Genomic DNA, 23,158 nt, shown 5'->3' with positions numbered 1-23,158 from the left:
CCTTAGGGCTTAAAAGTTCTTGTTTAGTCTTATCTTAAAGTTGCATTTTGGGTAGCATTATGCATGTTGGTTGTTTCATAATTATATTTAGAAGTGTGAAAGAAGCTTATGGTCCCTTAAAATAATTTGGTTTATTTTTCCTCTTATAAGTCTAAAATTAGTTTACAAATTGACAACTTCCCACCTAATTGGTTCTTAATAACTAATGGGATTCTAGTATTTCAGATTATTTTGGCAGTGAACCAAATGCCTTCAAAATTGAGAATATTAAATATAGCAGTGCTGAGATTTATTGCATCTATTTGCAGGTTGTATTCCTTGTGTTTTGATTTGCTTTAAAGTTTTACTGCAGGAAAATTCTCGGGATTATGTTTTCTTACTAGGTGGTTACTGAACAAATCACCAGAGTCAGAATCAGCATGGTCTTCAGAGACCATTGGCCAGTGACACTAATATTCCCTAGAAAGAGTTTCCGTAGGAAAAAGCAAAGTTTCCAAAGACTTTCATCTCTCTTGGTAACACAGATCACCCCTATGCCTCAATGGTTCATCCTCCATTAAAGAGTTTAGCAGGACAATTTTCTTAAACCAAAGGGGCCTAATCTGGGGGACTTTGAGCTATAGACAGTATAAGTGGGAGTGGTATCAAATGGTGTGCACTGTGCTGAACTTAGAGCAAGACCATGCCACACAGAGGTAAGAGTAATATCACATTGGTGGCTCTGAGCTAGAAATAAGCAACAGCACAAAAAGGATGTGTGTCTAGGGTCTTTAAACAAAGCAGGTGGTACCTCAGTGATTTACAACTTTGACATCAGGTAATCTGGGAAAGGACCAGTATAAAGTCTTACCTTTGTAGTATGAATTTACATGGGTAGAGCAAGTATAGAGAAATCATTGTGAAAGTTTTATTTTTATGGCCCAGAATTCTTTGACATTTTACCTATCAAGAAGTAGGCTCTATGTCTTCTCCCCGAGAACTAGGAAGTCTTTTAACTCACTGTTCCCAATAGGATGTGTTAGAAGTCATGTTGCATGACTTCTGAGGCTAGGTCAGAAAAGGAAAGGTAGCTTCCACTGTTCCTTGCAACACTCCTGCTTGGAGCTCTGAGTCATCATGTAAGAAGTTGGACATAAATGGGTTACATATAGATATTCTAGATGCCTCAATTGAACTCCTAGTTGACAACTACCACCCAGCTGTCAGCCACATGAGTGTGTCAACTTGGACATCCAACTAGATCAAGACTTCAGATGACTACAACCCCAAATGACATTTGACTGTAACTACATAAGGGACCTCAAGTGAAAATCACCTATTTGAGTCCTTCATGAATCTCTCATGCCAAATCTATAAGCATAGTCAAATAATTATTATTTTAAGCTATCAAGTTTGGGGTACTTTGTTAAAAAGCTGTCATTATCAGAAGACTCATTTGGGGTCAGATTCATTCATTCATCCAATACCAACTTCTTCAAACTCTCAAACGAATAATGGATATAGTCTCTGCCCTCATGTTACTTACATTATGGTGACCTGGAAAGGACATCCAATTAAAGTCACAAGACCTAGACTCAGGTATCAGCTCTGCCTATAACTTCTGTTTGACCTTGAACATATCAGTGTCTAGTCCTTGATGTCTTTATCCATACATTTTAGATATCTGATCCCCAAACAAACTCTGCCAAAATGGACAACCAGGAATCTTCTGAGTTCTGGTTCAGTCACGGATTTCCCACTTCCCCTTTCCTAAAAACCTTGAGCATTTGTACAGTTATATTCTTCATCATCATCTAAGCTTTATCCTTTACACATTCTTGAGCTTACTCACCATCCTGTTCCCTTACAAATCAAAATTAAAAATGTGAGAAATAAAAACAGCAATTAATAATTGTTATTTATTGTGCACTTATTAATCATTTCTAAGATAAGTATGAAATAACTCATTTAATTTTTGCAACAACTGCATGAGATAGGCATTATTTTTATCCCTATTTCACAGATGAAGCTGCTATTCAGAGGTGAAGGTCATATTTGAATCCAGACTGTATATAGTTCAACCAGTATTCACTACTGATGTTATAAAAATATAGCATTTCTTAAAAGCCTTAAACAAAACTTTACCTAATAATCAGAATGTAAATTGAATTAATGTCCTTCATGATTCCACTATTTTCTTCCTGCCTTCAGAGGAACTTTGAGGAGCTGAGCTCTGTACCAATTACATCACAACAATGGGCCTCCTCTCTACCTCAATGACTCTTCCAGATTAGTGAAGACTCTGCCAGTTAGGAGTGACAGAAGCCTAACTCAAGCGAGTTTAAGAGAAAAGTTGGGAGGTGGATTTATTGGCCTAATCATTGACAGATCCAAGGAGAAGAGTTAGCTTTAGCAAGGCTGCATCAGGAGTTCAGACAACACTTTCAGCTTTCTCGCCTACCCTCCTACTTCTTTACCATACTTCAGGCACCTGCCAAAAATCATCCTCAGATTTTCATCTGATAGCATCAAAATAACTAGCAGCTCTATTCTCATATCTAGTCAACTCAGCCATCAGAGAAGAAGTAATTGCCTATTAAACTCTCCTCAGAGAGGAAAATGATTACCCTGACAGGGGCCCTGGCTTAAGACTGAATCAATGTCTGTAGCCAAGGAGATGGGTTGGTTTGTTCACAAGGCCTCCACTATACACAGATCCTTGTAGTTAGGATAGGCCCCACCAAAGCCATGTGGACTGGTTTCTCTTAGGTCAAACAGGAGTAATCTGTAGTTCAAAATACTTTATGACAAGAAAAAAAGAAAGACACAGTGAGGTGCTACACTTTTGAGTATCATAGGGGATAATATAATTTAACCTGATAGGGAAATTAGGCAAGACAATATATTTCTCACAAGAACATTTTCAGGGAAAACATAAGAAAGACAACTGGACAAAATAACAGAAGCTTCTTTCATCTCCTTTAGTCATATGGTATCCCAGTTTCCTTATTCAGCCAAATGATAACCTGTCTTTCTATTGATGTGAATGCCAGCCAGGAAACCCAGTCCAGTGGCCAGGGACTTGCTACCTACTCCCAAAGCTCCATGCCTTGTGGAAGCTGAAACTAGAGAATAGCTGGAAGCCAAGGTAATTATTTCAGTCACTAGTAAGTTCCACTCCCTACTTCTCTAGATAGGTTGGCTTTCTCCATTTACTCATTTATGGCCCCAAATGGTAGACTGATTCACATAGTCTAAATAAACTTTCAGATGAAGAGCACACTATTCAGTGACCATGGTCTCTGGACTTTAGTCAAGTTAGTCTTAAATATCAGTGACAAAACATGAACCATTTATTCCCATGAATCTTTGAGTCAGTTAGGTGTCAATTGACTATAATGGGCTCAGCTGGGCAATTCTGCTTCACAAGTGTACATTCTAAGACTCAATCTACAGGGGCCAAAGTTCTCCAGGGAAAGTTTTTATCATGATATAAGAGAGGCATAAGCGAATAAGTAGAAATGAAAGAAGCCCCTTAAAGCCTAGGCTCAAAATGGTACAATGACACTTCCACCTATGTGTCATTGGCCAACATAAGTGACAGGACAAGAACAAAGTCCAGGGTGGGAAAGCATTATCTGCCCATAGTGAGACTACAATAAAGATATACATGCAAGGAATGGTGAAAAGTTGAATCTTCCATAAAGCAAATCTGATTGGTTAGTCCTGCTTTATAGAGTTAACATCAAAGCATCTGATTTCAGTCAGTTAGCTTGGACCACAGGAAGACAGAAGCATCAATATATAGGGTCAAAGACTATGGAGTGGTTCAATTAGAATATAAGTCAGTGGGGCTGGGGTTGTGGCTCAGTGGTAGAGTACTTGCCTAGCACATGCGAGGCCCTGGGTTCAATCCTCAGCACCACATTAAAATAAAGGTATTGTGTCCAACTACAACTAAAAATGAATAAATATTTTAGAAAAAAAGAACATAAAGTAGTCATGGGAAGAGGATCAACTGACTTCTCCAGTTGACAAAAGTCTTCTCTACACAATGGACAGTATGTATTTGAGCAACTAGAGGCTCTTTCATATCTCTAAGAAAAAATCAAAAGGGTCACATCCACTGTAATTTTACCATATTTACTTCTAAATTTATTTTAGGTCTTTGTCTTTAAGAGATTAGTTATACCTGCCCTTCCTCATTCATGGAATTGTTGTAAGAATTATGTGAATTTCTATTACAGTATGCTTTCAAAACTTAACAATAAATGAATGAGCATTGTTATTTATCATTATCCACCTAAATGTTTGTTATTATTTAAATATGAGGTATCCACTAAAAGTTCATGTGTAAGACAATGCAGCAATATTTAGAGGTGAAATAATTAGATTACTGGAACTGTGACTTAATCAGAGGATTAATCTATTTAGTGGATTAATACTTTAAAAGGATGACTATAACACAACCAACAATTTTTGTTGAGATTAATGTTATATATGTTTTTAACTTAAAATTATACAGAAGGAAATAAAATGCTTCATGAAAATGGAATGTTCAGTACAAGAACTGTCTGTACAATTTTAGTTATGAGAAAATCGTCTGAACATTCTCATCCTTTTTGAGATCAAGGAGGATTGAAGAAGTTGTCAGGAAGAAGCATGATGGGAAAGCCATTCAATTTTCTTTTCCCCCTTTGATTTGTGGTCATTCTAACAAGATTAAATGCAAAACAGGAGAAGGCTCTGAAGTGACATGTGCTCCATAAGGGTCCACCAGGATAAGTAAGTGGGCAAATGAAGATAATAATGAAATGTGACCATTAAAATATTATTGTGAAAATGTGTTTTATATTTTTCTACTTAGTTTTATAATAATAGTAGGTGCCAAACTTTTTAAATGGTATTTTCTGCCAGGAACTGTTTTTAATGCTCTTAACTTTACTAGCTCATCTAATCTTCAAACACACTATGAACTATACACCATTATTATCCCCATAATTCATAGTGAAGAAACTGAAGCACAGAAAGATTAATTACTTTGCTACAGGTCACAGAGGTGGTCAATAAATGGAATCAGAATTTGGACTCAGGGAGTCTGGATCCACAGTCCCTGCTGATCTCTAATCATTTTCTATCTAAAGAATTAGACATTATCCAAGGTAGACCACATGTTAGTTCACAAAACAAGTCTCAGAAATTTAAGATTGAAATCATATTAAGCATATTCTCTGACCAACACAGCATAAAACAAGAAATAGGAGGAACTTCTAAAGCCTTACAAATACAAGGAAATTAAACAACATGCTCCTGAACAACCAATGGGCCAATAAGAAATTTAAAAGGAAATTTAAAAATTTCTTTGCATAAATGAAAATAGAAGTGTAACATATGAACTCTATGGGATATGGCAAAAGTGGTTCTAAGAGGGACTTTTATAGCAATAAGTGTCTGCATCCAAGTAGAATAAAGATATTAAATAAATAACTTCTTGTCACACCTCAAGGAACTGAGAAAACAAGAACAAATTAAACCAAACATTAGTAGAAGAAATAATAAAGATCGAAGCTGAAATAGATGAAATAAAAGCTTAAAATAGTACAAAAGTTAAACAAAACAGAGTTTACTTTTTGAAAGAAGCAATATCAATAAAAATTTAGCTAGACTAAGAAAAGACTGATTAAAAAGTCGATGTTCTCTCTGATAAGTGGATGCTAACACACAACAAAGAGGTGGGAAGGAATGGAGAAGGTGAGTGGAGTAGACAAAGGGAAATGAAGGGAGTGGGGGATAGGAATAGGAAAGACAGTTGAATAAATCTGACATAATTTTCCTATGTATATATATGAATACATGACCAGTGTAATTCCACATCATGTACAAACAAAATAATAGGATCCTAATTAGAGTAAGATATACTCTATGTTTGTATAAACATATCAAAATAGATTCATACTGTCATGTATAACTAAAATGAACAAATAAAAAATTTAAAATGCTGTCAAAGAGAAAAAAATACCAACATACACACACACACACACACACACACAATGAAGAAATAGGTTTGCCAACATTTATTAACTCTCTGATACATGGATGTTAACACACAACAAGTAGGGGAATAGAAGTTCAGACTGAGGGGAATGAAGGGATTAGACAAAGGGGAATGAAGGGAAGGGAGGAGGGATAGGAATAGGAAAGACAGTGGACTAAATCTGACATACTTTCCTATGTTCATATATGAATACACCACAGAGAAACTCCATATCATGCACAACCACAAGATTGGGATCCTTATTAGACTGTTATACTCCATGTATGTATAATATGTCAAAATACAGTATACTGCCATGTATATCTAAAAAAGAAGTAAAATAAAAATCAGAGATGAAAAAAGAGATGTTGCAACAAATGCTGTAAAAATACAAAAGATCATGAGAGAATACTAAAAACAATTATACTTTATCAAATTGGAAAATCTAGAAGAGATGGATAAATTCGTGAACATATAAAACCTACCAACACTGAATTAAATATATATAGATAATCTGAACAGACCAATAATGAATAAGGAAATTTGAATCAAACAATAAAAAGCTTGCCATCCAAGAAAAGCACAGGACCTGATGGCTTCACTGCTGATTTCTACCAAATGTTTAAAGAAGAATTAATAAAGTAGTTCTAAACTAAATAAAGAAAACAATTTTCCCCAAACTATTCTAAATTTAAAGAGGAAAGAATTTTTCCAAACTCATTCTATCAAGCCAGTATTACCCTGGTAGCAAAGCCAAAAACTGATAAAACAAACAAAAAAGGAAACTATAGGCCAATATCCCTAATAAACGTAGGTGGCAAAATACTCAACAAGATACTAGCAAATTGATTTCAATAGCACATTATAAGAAGCATTCACCATGATCAAACATTATTCATCCCATAGATATAAGAATGCTTTGACATATGGTTTGACATATATAAATCAACAAACATATCACATTATGAAAGGGAAAATGATCATTTCAGTAGATGCAGAAGAAAACATTTGCCAAAATTCAACATCCATTCATGATAAATCTTTCCACAAGTTCAATATAGTATGCATATTGGACAAACCCACAGCTAACATTATACTGAATTGGGAAAAGTTAAAAGCTTTTTCCTCTAATATCTAGAACAAAACAAGGATGTCCATGTTACCCACTTCTATTCAAAATAATACTGGAAATTCTAACCAGTATAATTAGGTAAAAGAAAGAAATAATGGATATTTTAATTGGAAAGGAAAAGTGTAAAATTAAAATCATGGTACCTATTTGCAGGTACATTGATTTTACATATAGAAAACCCTAAAGAATCCACAAAACCTATTAGAATAAATAATTTCTGTGAAGTTATAGGGTACAAACCAACATACAAAAATCAATAGCATTTCAACACACTAATAATGAACTATCTCAAAAAGAAATCAAGAAAATTTACAACATATACAAATAGTAAAATACCTAGAAGTGAACTTAACCAAGAAGATAAAGGATTTCTACAAAATGGATTAAATATTTAAATGTAAGACTCAAAATCATGAAACTCCTAGAAGAAAACAAAGGGTACAGTCTTCATGACATTGTTCTGGGCAATAACTTTCTAGATTAGATCTCAGAAGCACAATTAACAAAAGAAAAAATAGACAAGTAGAATTACATCAAACTAAAAAGCATTTGCACAACAATCCACAATGTATATATGCTTTAAAACATGTCATATATGATAAAAAAAAAACATACAATGTTATTTGTAAATTTTAAATAAATGAACAAATTAATTTTAGAAATGAGAATTACGAATGACTATGAAGCACACACAAGAGTACGATAATCAATCATGTGTCAAGTATCTAGGTATCATTTTTTCACTCCTTTTTACACTTATTTTGACCATCCTCCTAATTTAGATCATAAAAAAATCACAAGCTTGTATACACTATAATCAAATTCTGTTTATTCAATTTGCATGGCTATTGGTACTTCATCTTGGATATAATTTTGTTCTCTTACTTCTGGTTAGACCCTTCACACAAACAGACTATTCAGATCAAAGCATAAATGAAAGGTAAAAAATGAAAGCTGTCTTTCACATAAACAAATTTAAATTAATACCATAGCATAAAATTATATCTAGAAATAGGTCACCTAATGTCTTTGATTATACCTGATTGACTATCTTAATATACTAGTTTAACTAGTCGTTAGGAGCCTGGGTTGTAAACAATACAGATTGGAGTTCAATCTCATATTAGTATCTCTTCCTATCTGTATCTTGTTAGACAATTATTTTCTGAGTCTGTTTTTCTTCTTTTGTGAAAAGATGATAATTGTGTTGCTTTCATAAAATGACTGTAAATGTTAAATAAAATTAAAACACTTAACACAGTGTCTGGTGCAGAGCAAATCCATAAGGCATTCCTTATCCTTAATAGGTATTAGCTGAATCATGAACACTTTGTGAAAGTATGATGTTAACAAAAACAGCAGAATAAGTAGCTCTAAGGTACTATCTCTTCACAGTAACACACACACACACACACACACAAAAGAACAAAATAATAAGAATCACTTTTGCAGGTGGTAGGAAAGTTTTTTGGTGTTTTAGCTTGCCTTTGCCCCACCCTCTCCCTGACTTGATGACATTTTTAAAGACAATAGACTATGTTCTCAGTGTGTGACCCTGGTCCCTTATTCTAGAAAGAGTCATCAAAAATTGTTCTCAAAGAAGCATTGAAAAGTGTCTGTATATATTGCAGAATGTAGAATCCCCCGCATTCCCAGGACAAGATTTTTACTTAGAAAAGATTTTGGTAGACCCTAAGTGTTTTTCTAAGGTTTATCTTTAAGCTCAACACAAACAGTAAATGAAGGCTATGGGTGAGTGGTAAAGAGCCTAGTAAGCAATGAACGAATATCCTAACAGAGCCAATCTTCAACAACTGAGGTAGGTTTTTTCTTCCTATTATATTTTTTTAAACTCTAGGCAGCCAAGGAAAGTTCCATCAAAACAAGCCAAAGAAATAGAGACTTGATAGACTACAGAAGGAAAAGGTTATTCTTTTGTTGTTGTTGTTGTCTTTATAAAGATAGTTTAGAAAGTCACTAAGCAAAGAATCAGCTATAACCCAGAGCAAACAACATAACAAACTTTGAGTGGGGTGGGGTGGGGCAAATATCTGGAGTAATCATAGTATAACTCACAATGTCCAGTTTTAAATGAAAAATTACAAATGGAAGGAAACAAGAAAGTGTACCCATTCACAGAAGAACTTAACACAAACTGTCCCAGAGGAAGCAAAGCTTTCAGACTTACTAGACAAATACTCTTAATCAACTATCTTAAATATACTCAAAGGGCTAAAGAAACCCAGGAAAATGATATATGACCAAATAGAGAATATAATTAAAGTGATAAAAATTATAAAATGGAACAAACAGAAATTTTGAAGCTTAAAAATAAAATCACTGAAATAAAAATTTTCACTAAAGAATATCAACTATAGGTTTAAGCAGGCAGAAAAAAGAACCAGTGAACTTCAAGATAGGTCCATTGAAATCATCCTGCCTGGGAAGTTAAGGGGAGAAAAGTGAAGAAAAAACAAATAAAGCCTAAAAGATCTGTGTGATACCAACAAATACATAAATTTCCTGATAGATAAGAATAGAAAGATACAGAAAGAATGTTTGGAAACATAATGGTGAAAAAACTTTCCATTCTTAAAATAAAAAACATGAATATGCACCCCAAAAAAGATCAACAAGTAGGATAAACAGAGAAGATTATACCAAGTCACATGATAATCAAGCTGACAAAAGTCAAAGACAAAGAGACAATGTTAAAAGTATCATGAGAGAAGCAACTCACCATGTACAAAGAATTATTAATAAGATTAACATCTGAATTCTCAGAAGAAGCCATGGAGGCCAGAAGACAGTGGAATGACATACTCAAAATGTTAAAAGAAAGAAAACCTGTCAAACAAGTATTCAATATCCAACACAATAATCCTTCAAAAATTAAAGAGAAATTAAGATATTTGTAGATAAACAAAAGCTGAGAGAGTTCACCACTAGCAGATTTGCCCTGTAAGGTAACTACATAGGCAAATCAAAATCCATTATTATTATAATTTTGTTTTGTAACTCTTCATTCTTTAAAGAAACAAATGCATATAACAATAATTATAATCTGTGGTAGGCATAAAAGTTTTAAAGATGTAACTTGTGACAATAAGATAAGGGGGAGAGATAGATGTATAGGAACAGAGTTTTGGCTATTCTTGAAATTAAAGAGGTATTAATTCAAAATAGTCTTGTTATAAATTTAAAAGGTTAATAGTGATCCTCAGAATAATTACTAAGAAAGTAACCTTAAAAATAGAGACAAAAAAGGAAACAAACAGAATCAAAATGGCATTCACACGGGCTGGGGCTGGGGCTCAGTGGTAGAGTGCTTGCCTAGCATGTGTGAGGCACTGGGTTCAATCCTTAGCACCACATAAAAATAAATAAAATAAATGTCTATCAAAAACTAAAAAAACATTTAAAAATGGCACACACACAAACGTAAAGCAATTTAATTAATTAATTACTAATAAAGGATTTCTAATGTTTTGCTATTTGTTTTCTATATGCCTTATATTTATTTTAATTCCTCAATTTCTCTATTACTACCTTGTTTTACTTTTGTGTGTGTGCCATTTTTAAATTAAACTATAACTAAAAGGCAGAGGTTAACAGAGTAAGAGCATAATTTAATTTTATTTTATCTACAAAAGACTAATTAAATGTAAAGATATAAATAGGTTGAAAATGAAAGAATAAAAAATGCATATAGTGACTAAAAGAAGGATGGTTGAAGTGTTTTACTAATATCAGACAAAGTAGAATTTTTAAAAAATGCTGTTAAAGACAAAAAACAACATTATATACTGATAAGAGAGAGAACCCATCAAGAAGATGCAATTAGAAACATATATGTACATCTAATGACAGAACTCAAAATACATCAAGTAAAAATTGACAAAAATAAGAAAGACATAATTCAACAACAGTAGTTGGAGACCTCAATACCCCACTTTCAATAATGGATAGAACAACTAAAGAGAAGATCATTAAGTAAATAGAGAACCTGAATAATACTATAAACCAATTAAGAGGCATACACAGAACACCCCACCCAAAACCAGCAGAACATACATTTTTCTCAAGTGTACATGAAACATTCTCCAGGACAGACCATATATTAGGCCACAAAATGCTCCACAATTTTAAAAGATTGAAACCATAAAAAGTATTTTCTTGAACCACAGTAAAATAAAACTAGAAATCAATAACAGAAAATTAGAAAATTCACAAATATATGAAAATTAAACAACATTCTTTAATAAACAATGGGTTAAAGAATAAATTACAAGGAAAATTAGAAAATATTTTGCAATGAATGAAAATGAAAGGACCACATACCAAAACTTATGTGATTTGGGGGCTGGGGCTGTAGCTCGGTGGTAGAACACCTGCCTCGCACATGTGAGGCCCTGGGTTTGATCCTCAGCACCACATAAAAATAGAGATATTGTGTCCAACTACAACTAAAAAAGGTATATAAAAAAAAACTTATGTGATTTGGAAAGAGCCATGCTCAGAAGTAAGCTTATACCTGTAAAAGCCTGGACTAGATGTGAAGACATTGGACAGTGGAGAAGAAAGGCCATTCCACTTTCTCCTAATACCACCACTTTGCTACTAGCATCTCCCAGTCTATTGCAAATTCCACTGCATTCAAATGCTTAATCCCTACCAATGAAACTACCAACAATGGATCCTAGAATTCAAGTCTGAGCAACAATGCAGGAGAGCCTTTTCTTTGTCCAGAATGACATATGTTCCCTAATCATTGGAAGAGAGTCTAGAGAAATTTCACAAATCTTTATTGACATTTGCTCAACCTCCATGTGTCACTAGTAGGTACCAGCCTTATACTTTCCAAATAGACAATGCATGCCTCCTGGATCCTTCTTACAAATGACCTCCCGACCTCCCCACCTCCCGCTGCCAGCTTCATCAGGTGAACATGATCTATACTTTGGATAGTCATCTAGCCATTCTGAATATTTCCAGTGACTCCTAGAGTGTTGGCCTTAACTAGCCTTACAAGCTCTATTGTGTTGAAAGAGGATGGGTTGCTGACAGAATGGGTGGAGGCAGAGAGAATATATTTGAAGTCAGGGTATAGTGATTTATATCCACAAATTCTTTGATATTACCACCTTCAGAAGGTAGAGTCTAGGCGTCTTGCCATTGAATGTGGGCCATACTTTAACAAAAAACATGGGGTAGAAATGACAGTGTGCGACTTCCAAGACTAGATTATGAAAGGAATTTTTCCTTCCTTCTTGCTCTCACTCTCTTTCTCTGATCATCTGCTCCAGGGAGAAGCCAACTTTCACATCATGAGGGTATTCTGACAGCTCTTTGACAGGTTCATATGGCAAGGAACTGAGGCTTATTGCTAACATCCAGCAAGAACTAAGGCTTCCTCCTAACAACCATGTGACCACCTTAAAAGATGGTCTTGCAACCTCGTCAAACCTTCAAATGACTGTAGCCCTAAACATCTTGTCTGAAATTTTATGGGAAGTCCTGAGCCAAAGCTACCCACTGAATTCTTGAACCCCAGAAACTGTATGAGATAGTAAAGGTTTATACTTTGCAGTTACTACATTTTAAAATAATTTGTTATTCAGCAATAACTAACTATTATACACAAGTAATCTCTCTTTTCCATTACTAATGCCAAATAAATTACTCCACCATTTAGTGGTGAAACAATAGCAATGATATTTATTCTGCTCACATGTGCCATTTGGGCAGAATTTTCTGAGGACATCTCATCTATCCTACACTCTGTCCCACAATATCTAAGGCCTCAACTAGAAGGCTTAAAATATGGGGACCATAAACTTCTAAAGCCTCATTCAGTCTTATGTCTGATAATTAATGCTGGATATCAGTTGTAGAATTTTGTTCCTGTCAACATGGGTCTGTCCATATGTGTTAATATCAGTTTCCTTTAAAATGGTCACAGGGTTCCATGAGGGAGTAAAAGGGGGAGAGGGAGGGAAGGAGGGGGGAAACGGGTAGGAAAGGGGGAGAGTGGGAAAGAGAGAAAGAAAATATACAATCAGATGGAAAGTATATTACTTTTTAAAATCGAGCTTTGGATGTCATATAGCATCATTTTTGCAGCATTCTGGTAGTGAGGGCAGTAATAAAATTATTTTAGGTTCAAATAAAGGGAACAAAGGCCCATGTCTAAATGGAGAAGTGGTGACATTGCACTGTTAGCCAAGCATGTGGGATGTAGTGTATAATGGTAAAGCTATCTTTGAAAAATATAATCCGTTGCACTTGCCCAAGACTGATCCCCTGTCCATTGGCGTCTCAGAAAAGGAGTCAGCCTCTAACAAAGCTCCATGAAAACCAGCCACAGTCCATAAATAAGCACAATTCTTCCTGATTGATTGCAATGCCTGGGCCCTAGCTCCTGATAATGCCAGAAAAGAGACTAATTTTCCCTGATCATGAATAGTAAATTGGTGAATTTTAGCACTATCTTGCAATGTCATTCATCTATAAGTGCAAATGTTGGACTTCAGAGCCCTTATCATAGCACAAGAGGGGCCAATGTTTTTCTAATTGTATCCATCAGATCTCAGGGTTCAATCACAGAAAAAGAACAAATACAAGATAGATATATACTCTGTGTATATACTGTGTGTGTGTGTGTGTGTGTGTAGTAGGCTCTATGTATTCATGGGTTCAACACCTGCAGATTCAACCAACTGTGAATTGAAAATATTCAGACAAAACAATTACATCTGTACTGAACATGTACAGACTTTTTTCCTTGTAATTATTCCCTAAATAATACAGTATAACAACTATTTACATAGCATTTACATTGTTTTAGGTATTGAAAGTATTCTAGAGGTGATTTAAAGTCTATGAGAAGATATATGTAGGTTATATGCAAATACTAAGCCATTTTATATAAGGGACTTCAGCATCTACAGATTCGGGTATCTGTGGGGATCCTACAACCCCAGGGATACCAAGGGATGACCCCATCCCCTGGGTCCCCCCATATATATGAATTTATTACAGGGAATTGACCTACACAATTGTGGGAGCTAATTAAACAGTCATGGTAAGGCTGTCCTCATGTTTAATGCTGGATCTTAAAGTCCACAACAAAAGTAGTCAGGAAAGGAAGTTACACAAGTCATCTGAGACTCCATGATTAAAGCTGGAAACCCACAGGGAAACATACAAGGAAGAACTGAAATCCATATCTATTCTCATTGCCTCTGAGACCAGGCTTTTCTGAAGAAGCAGAATCCTTCATCAAAAAGCTAAACACTCACACCTAGCCCAGCTGATGTACAGTGCCAAGGACATAAGTCAGCAGATCAACAACAATGTGTGTACACTACAAATTGGCAGCTGCCTCCCTTTAGCCCTCCAAATCTCCCCAGAATCTCCCTTGCAGCTCATATTAACCAGAAACATACAGGAAAGGAATTGGGGGAAATGTAGTTTAGCCTAGCCAGGTCAGCTAAACTTGACACAAACTTTAAACAAAGCCTTTATGCTAATCATGCAGCCTAAAAGCCCCATAGACAAGAGTCAGGGCACCTTTCTTCAAGTTGAATTTCTGGCTCTGCTAGATTATCATGCACTGCCTGAGATGAATGAGCACTACAGAACCTGAACACCTGCCACTGATCAAGTTCCCTGATATTTACTCAATGATCACTAATCCAGCAGATCTTAGCATGCATGTTGTCTCAGCATTTACCTTTATTTAAACAACTAGTACTATAATAAACCAAATACAAAGAATAACTGAGAATTTATATACAAGGCAAAATGCTGAGCTTGGCACATAGTATGTGCTCAAGAAAGGCTAGCTCTGATTATTACCATTTTAATAATTACTATTTTTATTTAGCTCTACCAACAAAGATTCTTAACTACATTTTATGGATTTAATGACTCATTCTTGGACCAGATTTTGTCCATTTTCAACTAAAAAATTATAATTCTAGTAAGGCTGACACCAAATATTAAAAAGATTGGTCATAAAGACATCAACTTTCACAATTCCTGACACAGAATCTATCATGTGCATGATAAGGTAGCAGTTAGAATTTACAATCCCAAGTTCAGGGAAATAACAGGTTGCAAATGAATCTTACACAATTTGGAAGACATACTTTTGGGATGAGAATATAAAATAAGGAATAAAGTTTACATATAATGGAAAATACTTAAGAATGAAAAAACATCACAATAATGTATACATTTTAAACAGCTGGAAAACACCACAAAACAAAATTCAGAAAAAAATGAACATTACATTTTTACTAATTGAAATCCTTCCACCTCTCACATTTTTGATGTACATGCTTTGATTGGCTTTTTATGTGATGATTTTGTAGTATCATTTTTTGAATATTTATTTTTTAGTTTTTAAGGTGGACATAATATCTTTATTTTTATTTTTATGTGGTGCTGAGAATCAAACCCAGGGCCTCACACATGCTAGGCAAGTGAGCTACCACTTGAGCCACATCCGCAGCCCATGTAGTATCATTTTTTAAATGAGGTAACTTTTATTAATAACTTTATTTTTTTAATATATTTTATTTTTATGTGGTGCTGAGGATCGAACCCAGTACCTCACACATGCAAGTCAAGTTCTCTACCACTGAGCTACAATCCCACCCCTTTAATAGCTCTACTTTATTCATTTGTTTTTATGGGGTACTGAGGATTGAACCCAGGGCTCCACATGTGCTAGGCAAGCACTCTACCACTGAGCCACAACCCCAGCCCTGTAGTATCATTTTAATAGAGAAAATATAAACATAATTCAGTTTCCTAAAGTGACTGTGAAAAGTTTTAGCAGTTTAGAAAAATTTTAGTTGATAACTCAGTAATATCATTATTTTATATGATTGTTTTGTTAGATTTAGGGAAAATCTCTTCCAAGGAAAAAAGTTCCATTTCTGGTTAGGCATCAGTAAGATCCAAATCCATCGTTTCAATTTTATACATTGGATGATTAGAAGAATTTTCTACTGACTGAGAGGCAGTCTCTAGTCTGTTGTGATGAATGCTATCCTTTGAGGATTCTTAGGGGTCAGATAGACAACTGGCCAGCTTTCTTCTTCCAAAGAATTCACTGTTAATGCTTCCTCTACAACATCCCATTGTTTCACACAGTTTGCAATGCATCGATAAAAATATTATTTGAGATGTAATATGATTGGCAAGATGGAAAACATCATACCACAAAATCTTTCCCTATTTCTCTTTTCTAGTCTTTGGTCATCTAATTTCTTCTTTATTTTCTTTCAAAGCTGCAAAGAACCGTTTTGCACAGGTGTTCAGAAAAGTTGCTAGGTTCTGGTGTATGTAAATCTTCAGTCTTACTAGATAGTCCTCAGTTTATCCAATTTCCAGTCATCTTCCTCATTCTTCCTTGTATTTAAATTCTACCTTGCTATAATTTTAGTTACAACTTCATATTATTTTAAAATTGAAAAGATTCATTCATAAGAATAATATCTTCCTTGTAATAACTCAATCTTCCCTCACCTTTCCCTCTTGAAATTATGAAAGATTTCAAAGGATTTCAGAAATACAAAAAGTCCAGACAGTAATATAATGAACACTCATGTATTCATGAATCAGCCTAATTAAAACTTGGCAAATAAGTTCCATATATCATCTCTCCCTATTAAGTTTCCTTCCCTCTGTCACCTCCATTAAAGGAACCAGTCTCCAATTTTGGTGTTTAGTAATTTTATGAAGTCTTTGTACTTATAAAACAAATATTGATATCACTAAAAAATATACAGTATTGATATTCATGTTCTAAAACCATATATCAATGGTATAATACTGTACCAATTCTTCTGAAATGTATTGTCCCTTAATATTGTATTTTTAAGATTTACCTAGTTTAACATCAACAGTACTAGTTCATTTATTTCAACTGCCACAGAATATTACATTTGTATGAATTTATTATAAATTACTCATTCCCTCACTAGTGACTGAAAGCTGTAATGCACATGTCTCCATGGAGAATTTCTGAGTTCTAGGTACTTTCAACTTTATTAGAGCCAAATTGCTCTCTAAAGTTGTTTTACCAATATACACTACTAAGTGTTGGTAATCTCAGGCTTTTCAATATTTACAAATCTAATGTTTGTAAAATGGAATCTAATCCTTCATTGCAATTCCATTTCCCAATTTAATAGTGAATTCGAGTATTTTTTCCAAAGGTTTATTTCCTCTTCTATGAATTGTCTGTTCATAGCTTTGCCTGTGCTTTAATTGTACTGGTTCATTTCTATTTCTTACTGCTTAGTACATATCATCAGTTATTTTTGCTGTAAATATAGTCTCTTAATGTGATTTGTGTTTTCATTCTGTATGGTAGTTTTGATGTACAGAAATTTTAAATTTCAATGTAATTGAGTTTACCAATTTTTTTTGTTTACTACTATCCTTATGCTTTGGGGGTCTTGTTTTCAAAACAACTTCCTGTAGAGATCATTAATAATATTCCACATACCTTTTCTTCATTAAAATTTTCCTTTTTATATTTGGATATTCTATCCATATGGAAATTTGGTTTTGATATGATATCATTTATGCAGTTATTTTTCTTTATGAATTTCTTGAGTAACCTTTTTTGAACTCTCTCTTCTTTATCTCTGTGTGGGTTGACTTGTGCCCTTCCAAAATATGTCTAAGTCCTAAACTTCAGTACTCCTGGATGTGACCTTATTTTTTAAAATGGTGTTTGCTGATGTGATTAAGTGATGAATGTGGAGATGTGATCATCCTGGATTAAGCTTGCAGGACCTAAAGTCAATGAGGTGTGTTCCTGTAAGAGGAGAAGACACAGAGACACAGGAGAAAGGTTATTTAAAGAAAGAAGCAAATATTGTTATTATGATTCTACCAGCCAGAGAACATTTGCTGCCAGCAGAAGTTGGAAAAAGCAAGGAGGGATTCTCCCCTAGAGTCTGTAGAAGGAATATCTTGATTTCAGACTTCTGGCCTCCAGAATTATAAAAGATTGAGGGTTTTTTGTTGTTGTTTTAAGCCACCCAGATTGTGGTAATTTCTACAGGAGCCCTAGGAAATTAGCATACTCCCACTGATCTGTAAGTGCCACCTCTGTCATGTACTGAGTTCCCATTCATGTGGGAGCTCTTTCTACACTCTCAATTTTGTTTGTTTATGTGTGTCCAAGATAATGCCACGTTATCTTAATTACTATAACTTTCAATCATGTTATCTGACAAGGCAGGTTCTCTTAACTACTTCTTCCCAACATTACTTTGACTATTCTTGGCCCCATTTTCTCTTCAATATAAATTTGAAAACAAGGTTGTAAATTTCCATTAAAATCCTCTGTTCCATTTCAATAGCATTGAATTTAACAAACAGCTTGAAAAGAATATGTTAAAACACCAAATAGTCTTATCTAGAACTCTTCCATTTATTTTAGTTACCTTGTTCTTTATTAAAGGTTTTACTATGTCCTCCAAAAATGTTATATGTTTACATCAGATGCTCCCCTAGATCTTTTATATTTGTTGTTGCTATTTTTGAAGTTGTTTAGTTTTAGTGTTAAGAAACTTAGTTTTTGTATCATGATATTATTTCAAAGCAACATTGTTGAATTCTTTTAATTTGCATAATTGTTTGTAGATTCTCTTGGGTTATTTGAATAGAAAAATATATTATGGCAATTTGTTTCTTTTCTTTCTTTCCAGGCCATGTATAATAATATGACATTGAATAGAAGTAATGATGGCTATACTGTCTTTTTCTTGGTTTCAAGAGGGATGCTTATAATGATGCACCACTAAATTTGATGTTTAATGTAAGCAATTTTTCTTTATTTGCTGAGATGATCAATCTATCTTTCTTCTTCAGTCTGCTAAGGTGCTGAATTATCAGGTTGAGCCATCTGAAATTGCTGATATAAGACTTTTTGTAATCATGAAAAGGGCAATTTTACATAGCTCAACATAACATATTAATCATTTCTAATGTTAAGCTATTCTTTCATTCCATTATTTCATGAGGCTAATACGGACAAGTTAGTTTGTTGAAGTTGGGTTTGTTGCCAAATCAGTTTCACGAATAGAAGTTGTTGGTGTATGTTCCTCTTTTTTCTGGTACACCATTCCTAGAGATGCTGCAATATGCAATACTAGGTCAATGTGTGGTGGTGTTGACAGAAAAAGCTCCCATTCCATCTCCCTGCTCTGAAAATCCATTTAAAATACTTCTCCTCAGCAGATGTCTCAGATATTAAACCGCTAAGATCTGATATTCCACTTGATCTTAGCCAAAAGGATGAGAAGCAATGTTCATTCTTTCTCTATTTCCTAGAATAGTTTGTATAAGTTAAGAATTGTATGGTCTTAGGATATTTCATAGATATTACCCTGAAAAATAATCTTGGCCTGATATTTTTGCATGTGGAAGATGGGGTAAATTTTGTCTGTGGTTCAATTATTTTTATTTTATAATTCTGACCAAGTTTTCCATATTGAGTCCGCCTTGGTAAATTATATTTTCTTCACTTGAATCTAGCACATAATTGACATTAAAGAGTTTTTAGTACACACAAATGTTTCCTTCTGTATTAAAACAATTATTTCGGGTAACAGTTTCCCCTTTTACTGAATATCAAAGCCATGTGAACTGATTATGTCAGAAGATCATTCTTTTCTACTACTGCAAACAAAGAACTCTGAGAACCGAATAAGCAATGAGACTATCTCTTGTGACTCACCTCAATTCTAAGGCAAGAAAGCCATTTGTGGTACATCCATTAGATCCTATTTACATTTTAATTTATTGCCAGTAAAATATTCATCTTTGGAATGAGAATAAATAAAACATCAATTATTAAAATGTGTTTGTGAATGTGTTTGTTGGGGAGGACCAAGTTCTAGTGAGAGAAAGACGGGGGTGTGGGGAGAGAATATGTGTATATGCTCTGAACTTCTTACCACAATCACCAGAAACTCATGGACTAATTTTTCATTTTGACAAGGCATCAGATTCATTAGGATAATTTCCTATTCTCAACCACATTTGAATGCAAAATGTACAACTTATCAACAAATACTTTGTTGAATAAATATAATGTAATTAAAAACTTGACAGTGTGAATTTATAATATATTTTGTTCATTGGAATACTCATTACCCTTCTTTGTTCCTGACCCACATGATTGTAATTGGTAATGCCAGGTAACACAAAAAATAAATACAGTGACCATTATTAATACCTTTATGTGTGAACAAACTAGACAAATGTTTTCAACCAGCATTTACTTAAGGCGTTCTTGCCATGAAGAGAAAATGTATCCCTTTAAAAAAAACTTACAGTGCAGGTGCTGGAAAAACCCTGAGGATGGATGTCCCTTGCATTTTGCATGCCATTTCTTTTGCTAAGAGCATTTTGTCTGGAACATCCCTATTTATCCTTTAGAACAGGTGTCAGATAGTAAATATTTTAGGTTTTGTGGGCCATGTTAGTCATCATCCCAACTATTCAACTCTGTTCTTGTAGCATGGAAGCAGCCATGGACAATATTAAACAAGTGAGGGTATCTGTGTTCCGATAAAATTTAATTTACACAAATGAACAGCAAGTTACATATGGCCTAAGGACGATCGTTTCCTGACTCATGACAGAAAACCCTCTGCATACAGAGAGAAGCAAAAGAATAAAATGATTAAAACATGGGCTCTAGAGCCACACAGCCTGGTTTCTAATTCTGGCTCTGCCACTTATAAGTTGTGTGACTTTAAGCAAGTCATATATTTCCTTGTGTTTGTTACCTCATTTGCAAAATAGAACTTATTATACCTAAAATGAGTTAATAGATACTAATGAGGTTAGCAAAGCGCCTGGTATATAATAAGTACAATACTGTGTATGGGGTAGCTGTTATGACTATGTAGCATTCTCTATATTTTCTTATTCTAGGAAATTTTGCATATTACTTCTTTAGGCCAGGGATACAGACAAAATTAACTTTAAGTCTGAAAGGGCCTTAAAATGAGAATACCAAATTTAATCTAAATAAAGAAAAGGGTAGTCAACTAACAAAAGAAGGGTATGGGAGTATAACAATAAGTAACCAGATGTCTTCAGTGCGTAATGTTAAAAGAAGGTGATCAAGATGAAAAGTATAAAAGGGAGAATGAATACCAAAGTAACTGGAAAAAAGGAAAAGAATTACAGAAATTCAGTATAGAATGGAAAAGAGAGGAGACTATACAGTGTAGCCTATCTCTTAAATTCTGGTTTTCACTGGCAGGCTATGTAGGTTGTTCTGGTTGCATGAAGATCTACTTGGCCTTATGGAATGGATGCTGGATATAAATTTCAGAACTCACAGCCAGGTCCTGGAATCCAAGATTTAAATCCCAGCAAGACAAAGACCTCTTCAAGTTCAAAAAGGAGTGCATAGATGGACAGAGAACTCACAGTTAGCCAGAACCAAGTCAAGATGATTTGTCTCTGTTCTGGGACCCTTATTTTAACTGCAAAAAGAATACTTCTTAACGTGATGCTAGGTAGTACCTTTCATATGGCTTCTATATCAGAAGCTAGGCTAGGTTAGATAATGCTTGACCAAAAAATCACCCCAAAATTCAGTGGCTTGAAACAACAAAAGTTTATTTCTCACATATGCTTCATAACCTTTGCAGGTTGGCAGGGGGCTCCGTTCCATGTGGTCTTCACTCTGAGACCTCGACTGATAAAGGGATTACAACCTGGATCACTGCAAGTTATTTTGGCAGAAGTTTCACATTAATTATTTAATGTTCCAGCCCAGAATACTCATTGCTTCCAGCTCATCTTATAGCCTGGAATTAATCACATAGCCTGACCTAACCACAAGAGGGCCAAGAAGACAATCCTAATAAGTGCTAAGAAGTTGGAGTGCCAGAAGTATCTGATGAGCAGTAACTAATGATTCCATCTTCAACCCATTATGGAGAACATTTATCCCCATTTTCTTTAAAAGAGAAGCTTTGAAAATATTGAAAGAGCCAGCTTTTGGAATCTACTGAAAGAATTCTAAACACCATCAGTGAGAAGCCCACTTTCACTCAAGAAACCTTAGAAAATTGAACAAATACTAGAAGCAATATTTATTACGGATGTCACCATAGGTGGGTATGGTAGTAGCTGTACCATCAAACATCACATCGCACATGCTTGTCTAACAATGCAATGTCACCACTTCTCCATTTAGACATGGGCCTGTGTTCACATATGTGTGGGCTCAGTTCTTGCATCTCTATTTTATTTCATTGATTCATTTCACTATCTTGATGTCAATACCACATTGTCTTTATAAGCTTTTAAATTAAATAGTTTTACTCCTCTAACTTTGATCTTCTTTTTTCAAGGGTATGTCTGCTATTCTATTTCCTTTACATTTCCATATCACTTTAGAATCAGACAGAATCAAGGAATTGGACTCTGTCTGTAAACTGGATAAGCTTTGAGAGGTTCCCAAGCATCAATATCTACAAAAGAGCCTATTGGAGTTTTAATTTGTATTGCAGTGAATATATAAACCGATTTTAAAATTATTGATATCTTACCAATATTGTGTCCTTCAACCCATGAACATGGTATTTCTCTCCATTTATTTAGTTCTTCTTTAACTTCTCACAGTAATCTTTTGAGTTTATCAAATACAGGTTGTAGTTGGCAGAGTTATAAGAAGGTCCCCAAGATTCTGACTTCCTGGTATACATGCCCCATATAATTTCCTCTCCATGAGTATGAGATTTCACACCTGTAATTAGAGTAATAATCAGTCAATTTTGAGTTAACAAAAAGAAGCCAATCTTGGGTGGGTCTGACTTAATTGGGGGAGTTCTTAAAAGAAGGTAAAGCACCTGAGAGACAGTTTCCTGCTGCCTTCAAAGATGATGAAATATTCCATGAGTGCTACAATTTCAAGGAACTGGATTCTGTCTGTAAACTGGATGAACTTTAAGAAG

The 23,158-nt window shown here is 34.5% G+C and overlaps 1 non-coding gene across 1 annotated transcript; it reads right to left on the bottom strand.

The window, feature by feature from the left end:
• Positions 1-19,286: 19,286 nt before the first annotated feature.
• LOC124098921 (U2 spliceosomal RNA) lies at positions 19,287-19,484 on the bottom strand. The gene has a single exon (XR_006853743.1). It is a non-coding gene; the product is annotated as a U2 spliceosomal RNA (small nuclear RNA).
• Between the last annotated feature and the right edge of the window lie 3,674 nt (positions 19,485-23,158).

Source organism: Marmota monax, unplaced genomic scaffold, assembly GCF_021218885.2.
Source record: "Marmota monax isolate L192 unplaced genomic scaffold, Marmota_monax_Labrador192_F-V1.1 WCK01_AAM20220418_F8-fsc00182, whole genome shotgun sequence".
In the NCBI taxonomy this organism is placed as follows: Eukaryota; Metazoa; Chordata; class Mammalia; order Rodentia; family Sciuridae; genus Marmota; species Marmota monax.
Note: the sequence above shows the minus strand (reverse complement) of the source record. Positions and strands in the feature narration are given on the sequence as shown.